This window comes from Orcinus orca, chromosome 13 (assembly GCF_937001465.1).
Source record: "Orcinus orca chromosome 13, mOrcOrc1.1, whole genome shotgun sequence".
In the NCBI taxonomy this organism is placed as follows: domain Eukaryota; kingdom Metazoa; phylum Chordata; class Mammalia; order Artiodactyla; family Delphinidae; genus Orcinus; species Orcinus orca.
This window is the reverse complement of record NC_064571.1, coordinates 16679960-16686957: the sequence shown is the minus strand read 5'-3', so window position 1 is coordinate 16686957 and position 6998 is coordinate 16679960.

Sequence of the window (6998 nt, the reverse complement as noted above, 5' to 3'; positions counted from 1 at the left end):
GACAGATAACTCTTAGGTTAGACACTATTAATGAACTTAAACTTTTACTAGCTTCCTATTTGTTGGAATCATCTGTTATATATTGCCATAGGTGTGGATGAGATTAAGTGCCTACTGTATATATAATAAGGAAGCTGAAGTGGAAAAATGCTTCCTTTCCCCATTCCCCAAGCACAGAAGAGGCACATGCCTGGTACAGTCAAGGCAAGGACTCTGGAACTCCAGGAGACCAGAACAAAGAGGATGTCAATGTTTGTTTGCTTTAACCACAGAGGTTGTGGTATTGCTTGAGAGGGGATACGGGGTGAGGGAGGAAATTGGAGGAAGTGTATTTGCATATTTTTGTAAATCAATGATAGACATATGAATTGTTAACAAGTTTTGGAAACTAATGAATCTACTTAAAATTAAAAATGTATGTAATATTAATTCCAGTGACTCTACTGTCAAGGATCTATCTATCCCAGGGAAATAAAAGAATATCTACAATTTCTAAGAAAATATCTACAAAGATGTTTATTATAGCTATTTAATAGGATACAAAATATGAAGACTCATCTAAATGAAGTGGATTAATAAATTATGATACATGGACTATTATGTAGCTATTGAAAAAAAAGACCATTAGAGGTACATCAGAAGACCTGGCAGGAAGGAATTGCCAAAAGGTGTCATGAATGATAAAAATACAGTAAAGGTTGTATAATACAATCTCCTTTATGTAAATTAATCAATGAAAAATAACCTCAGTGTGTGTGTGTATGTGTGTGTGTGTGTGTGTGTGTACATGCACACACACATGCATATCCATATGTGTGTTTAGGTCTGTATAAGATTACATAAAGTGTTGTGTATCACATACAAGATAATTATAGGGCTTTCTATTCCTTGTTGTTCTAGGGTTATCCTGTCTCCCACCTATTTTCCGAGTCTGGTCCTGTAGGCAACTACACATTCTATGAGTCCCTGATAGGCTGTGTGCATTTTGTTTATTTATTATTTTGTTTAAAAAAACAGGATAGTTTTTAATGCTTGAAACCAGTAACTCTGACAAACACCTTTAGGCTCAAGGTTTTGATATATGATATCGGTCACTAATTGCCTCTGGTGAGTTTCCTTGGTCCTCAGCCTTGAATATCCACCCATTGCCAAGTCCATCTCGGGTCTGCCCCTCCCACTACATGAGCTGTCTGTGTTGCCCATTAGTAGGTCTGTTTTGTGAGCCATGGAAGAGTCATCTCTTTTTCCTGCAAGGTAGAGGAAAATGCTTTGTGGGGGGAAAATTGGGATTTAAATTAATTTTAAAACTGGAATATATGTTAACCTAAATTCTACCTTGCACGATGTAATACCCTATTGCCTCAATGAGAAACATCAGAAGGAAAAAGAATGTTTTTTGTCCAGAAATGTTTCATTTTTACAATCTGATCATGCTGAAGAAATTTTCAAAGTTCAGGAGGAAGGCATTTAGAGTACAATTCTTCAAGGTACTCCTACTCTGGTTCTGAAGGAAAAACCATACTCTAAAAATTTTGGATCTCTTAAAAGGAACTTTTTACCTGCTGACTACTGTCACTGAATTTTTTTTCTGACTAGTAATTTATATTTGTTGTCTTTCCATTTGCCTCACTAATGGGTAATAGGGATTATTTCCTTAGACTGTCATTCAGCAAAACAAATCATTTTCAACTTAACCATAGCAGTGCACTCATTTGCCAGAGAGATCTTGGGTTGAACAATTTTCTGGTTTGAGCAGCTACATTTTAAGTTACCATCAAGTCCCAGATAGTGACTTTGTAACACTACTTATTTAAGAAATTAAAATTTAAGCAACACACATTAAGATAAAATTAAATATTACAGGACCCATTTATTTATTTTTTTATTTATTTTGCGGTATGCAGGCCTCTCACTGTTGTGGCCTCTCCCGTTGTGGAGCACAGGCTCTGGACGCGCAGGCTCAGTGGCCATGGCTCATGGGTCCAGCCACTTCACGGCATGTGAGATCTTCCAGGATTGGGGCACAAACCCGTGTCCCTTGCATCTGCAGGTGGACTCTCAACTACTGCGCCACCAGGGAAGCCCTATCCATTTATTTTTAACTCTCCTCTTCTCATGTATAGTCTGTACACGTGTATGCCTATTCGTTATCTCAGCTTACCTTGTCAAAAATAAATCTTTTTTTCTTGGTTTAAAAAATTGTTTAAACAGACTTAGTGTTAGAAAGAGCTACAACCAGTTTTCTTTCACCTTCATTTAAGAGTTACCAAGAATTAATGGCTGCAAAATTTCATAAAATTCTAGGCAGCACCGCTGTAATTCACAATTTAAGGTGTGTTTTGCTGTTCCCTAACAAGTTTGTTAGTATTCTTTTTTTAACCAGAAATGATGATTTCCTAAAAAATTAACTTTAGAAAATATTAAACAGCATGACCTACTGAGGACAAATGATATAGTCAAGCTTGATTGAGCTTAACATTACTTTGCAATGTGTTTTCAATTGAGAGGAATTCAAAATCAACAGAATTCCATCAAATAGGAAATTAAATTGATTAAACATATGGGTTTATTACCCTAGTTTTTAAATATTTTAAGTAGGAGTGAAGTCAACTGATAAAGTTTCAGTTTCTTGATTGCATGTCATGTCAGAAGTGACATGGTGTCCTTGGATCAGACATTTTAATCGAAAAGTGAGGATTCTTAAATTTTATCCCTGTAACACATGATTCTATTTTTTTAATGATTAAATGTTTTAAATGGACTAAAGTAATTTCATAGGTGACTAAGTCCACAGATGGAATATCATGCCTACCACATGTTCGAGGTAGACTATGACAGATACAGTTGTCCAAACACCTGGGTTTGTCCTTGCTTTTCTGTTTACATGATTCATGACCTTGGAAAAATATATATTTCCTAGTATCAGCTTTTTGGTTACAATATGAAGGTAGTGTGATAATAAACTACTCTCTACCTATCATGAATCCTGATTTGAAGTTCAATATATAAATCAAACTGTGATACAAAAAGTTATGTTAATAATTTGCCAGTGCCGACTGAAGACATGAGTATTAGGAGAACATCACACAAAAATCCTGCTAATAATCTCTCTTTAAGAATTATACAAACTAGGGCTTCCCTGGTGGCACAGTGGTTGAGAGTCCACTTGCCAATGCAGGGGACATGGGTTCGTGCCCCAGCCCGGGAAGATCCCACATGCCGCGGAGCGGCTAGGCCTGTGAGCCATGGCCACTGAGCCTGCGCGTCCGGAGCCTATGCTCCGCAACGGGAGAGGTCATAACAGTGAGAGGCCCGCGTACCACAAAAAAAAATTATGCAAACTGAAATAGCTTGCTTATCTTCAAAAAAATATTGTACACATAGAAGTAGAAAGTAAAAGTGAGCAAGGTTTGTCAAATGCCAGCTTCTTGAAAATACCATCCAAGCAACACATTTCTAAGTCAAGGCTGCACTCATTGCCTGCTGCAGTAAGGAAGAGGGCTACCTCAACAGAGTTTTAGTATCAATGGGGAGTCTCTATGAGGTTTCGTGATCTGGTTTCAGGTAGATGCTTCAAGACCGCAATTTGATTAGGATATATTAAGGAACATGATAAAATATTTCAGAATTGATGGATATAAATTTCAAAATCTTTAGAGCGTAAAAAGTTGTTTGTTGTTATCTACAGAAAAGTTGAACAATTTTATGTGTATTCAAATGGGTTAGTCAGGAAGTCCCTGAAACAAACAATAACGTTTTTAAACCTTTATCTTCTTGGATAAAAACTTTCTGGAAGAACAAAGTCATATTGATGAAGACAGTGGAATTTTATTAGTGAAGAGAGCCAAAGAGTAAAGTGTTGTTAATGTAGGCAAAAAGCTGATTGAGTATAGATGGTTTCAGTCCTCACTAAATAATCAAAATGTTCAAATAAAAGTATGTTTGTTGGGCTTCCCTGGTGGCACAGTGGTTGGGGGTCCACCTGCCGATGCGGGGGACACGGGTTCGTGCCCCAGTCCGGGAGGATCCCACATGCCACGGAGTGGCTGGGCCCGTGAGCCATGGCCGCTGAGCCTGTGCGTCCGGACCCTGTGCTCCACAACGGGAGAGGCCACAGCAGTGAGAGGCCCACGTACCGCAAAAAAAAAAAAAAAAAAAAAAAAAAAAAAAGTTTGTTTATACATACTTTATATGTTCCTAAAAGGAATCTTATATATGTTCAGATCTTCCCTAAACCTAATATAAACCCTCTGTATGAATTCCTGAAAATGATTTGAGATCAACACAATTAATAGATCTCCTGGGAAAATGCTAGATTAGTAGAAAGAGAGAGTCAATTTGGCAGTGACTTTGCATTATGTAGAGCTAAATAAAAATGCCATACTCCCATCCCTCCACATCATCCAGGTCTTAGAGAATGACAGGAGCAAGCTCCAGGGAAATAACTTTTTATTTACTTGTATTTTTTATTTTTATTTTGTGAAGATATCACCTCTTCTTAGGTAATAACAAATTACATTTCTTTTACATTGTTTATAAATGAATAATATGATGAGATTTTCTGCTGTTGATACTAATAGGAAAAAAAATGTTCAAAAAAAGAGACAAAGAGTTCCAGTATAACAGAGTCAGGCTGGAGAGTCTTTTAAAAATAATAATAGTCTGTTATTTGTTTTTGCTAGATAAAAATATCATGACATAAAGATATGTCCCATACAGTACAAATTAATATCATTATTTATTCTATGCAAATGGTCTTACAGGGACTTTAAGTTTCAGGATCACTCTATTAAATTGCATCTAAAAGATTAAGTCTAATATATATAGTTCAGGGAAGGACAGAAAGGAGGAAATGAGTAACCAGTGATTTTTTTGTTGTTGTTCTTATAAATATCATTGAGTCTTATTACTACATTCTCCTTCCAGTAATTAATATACACTAAAAACCTGCAGAGTTATAATTTTGAAAATATAGAGGATTTTCAAGGAAAAGACAAAATATTTATTTTGATTGTTACTGGTTTAATTTTATGATGTTTATTGCATAGTTTGCATTACATCAAATCTATAAATTCAAATTAACAGCTACTTAGATAGAAAGTATAATATCTTCTATCAAACTAAATGAGGTCTAATGAACTTGTTTGAAAAACCGATAGCTGAAAAAAACCTTGTCTGAAATTTTTTAAATAAAATAATAATAATATTGTTGATGTATATATGTATGTGTAAAGAGTAATTTCAACCCAATCAAACTTCTGATTCTCCAATATTTTTATTTAGCTTCAAATTGTTTTTGAGTTATATATTTAATTTTCAAGTGTTGAGATGTTGGGTTGTCAGGTTGAAATCAGCCAAAGCAAAACGTGATATGACAATGATTATTTTAACTTTCCACACTCAAATTGGAGTACACTAGACAACTCAAACAATTAAAAGAAAATCAGTTTTTAAAAAGTAAATATTTAGGGCTTCCCTGGTGGCGCAGTGGTTGAGAGTCCGCCTGCCGATGCAGGGGACACGGGTTCGTGCCCCGGTCCGGGGAGATCCCACATGCCGCGGAGCGGCTGGGCCCGTGAACCATGGCCGCTGAGGCTGCGCATCCGGAGCCTGTGCTCCACAACGGGAGAGGCCACAACAGTGAGAGGCCCGCGCACCGCAAAAAAAAAAAAAAAAAAAAAAGTAAATATTTAAAAAAACCTTTCTACCCACTAGAACATATCTTAAGTTCCTGCTGATGAATGTGTAGAAATAAAGTTAAATGAACACACACCATAAATTTTGGCCCAAGTATTACACTGCTCTGTAGTTAAAACATACACTACAGATGGTATGAATATACTATAATTTTTAATTTTTCTTTTAAAGTTGTAAATGTGAGCCCAAGCTGTCCCTTGGAATCTGGGCAGTGACTTAGGATTCAGAGGGAAGGCTGCCTACTGATGATAATATAAGCCCGAGATTCATGTCATTCCATAACCAAAGTAAAGTAGTTTGAAGCCCCTCTCATTTCCCACATTAAGGGCTGGAAAAAGCACTAGTTTTCTTATTTGGTGTAGTAATTTGAGTCCTGAGTCTTTCACCTGTTATTTGTTAAGAATTTCAGCAAGTCGAATACCCTCCATTAGCGTCAGTGTGTTTATTTGCCAAAAGAGGATAACAATTCTGCACTCCAGAGTTGTTGTAAGGAAAAAAAAAAAAATACCAAGTTCATAATGATATTCAAAAGGTAGTTGATATTAAATTGTTAATCTCTCAAACTTTGCTTTTCCTATTGACTATTTTTTCTTTAAAACTACGATTTTATGTTCACTTAATGCAAAATATGATTTACCTTGGACTCCACACCTCCTTGGAAGTCAATTTTATGTAAACCCTTTGGATTTAATATTTTTGCATCAGGAAGTACAAACCAGTTGTAGTCTCCTGTTTTATTACTGTATGTCAATGATAAATAATAATAAAAATATCAACAACAATAATAATAGAAAATAATAGTAGTGGTTGACATTTATTTTCTAGGTTATTAACACCATGGCATTTGTTTAGTCTTCACCAAAAGATTAGTGCTTATTCATATTTGACAGAAGAGGGAACTAAAACTTAAGGAAGTTTAAAAATATTATCCCAGGTCACACTGCTGGTAGATGGCTAGGCTAATATTTGAATTGGGATTATCTCGCTCCAGGATTCATGATTTCGATCATCACCCAAAAAGGTTAGTCAATATCTGTATCCATGCCCATCCCATTTGCCTTCATTTCTGAGCAGGTCTATGTGGCTGTGATGCCAAATTAACTTGCGGACTGACAGATCAGATTAAATTTAACTTTTTAGCTTTTCCTAAAGAGCTTTAAGGTTTGTACTTACTATTACTTCAAAAAAAAAAATTCTTAAAGTTCTGTCTTCAGAATGCAGTCCTAAAAACCACTCACCTAGGGCAAAGAATAATTATACCAGGTAAGGATTCCAAGTAAATAAGAAAAACATGTTTTCTC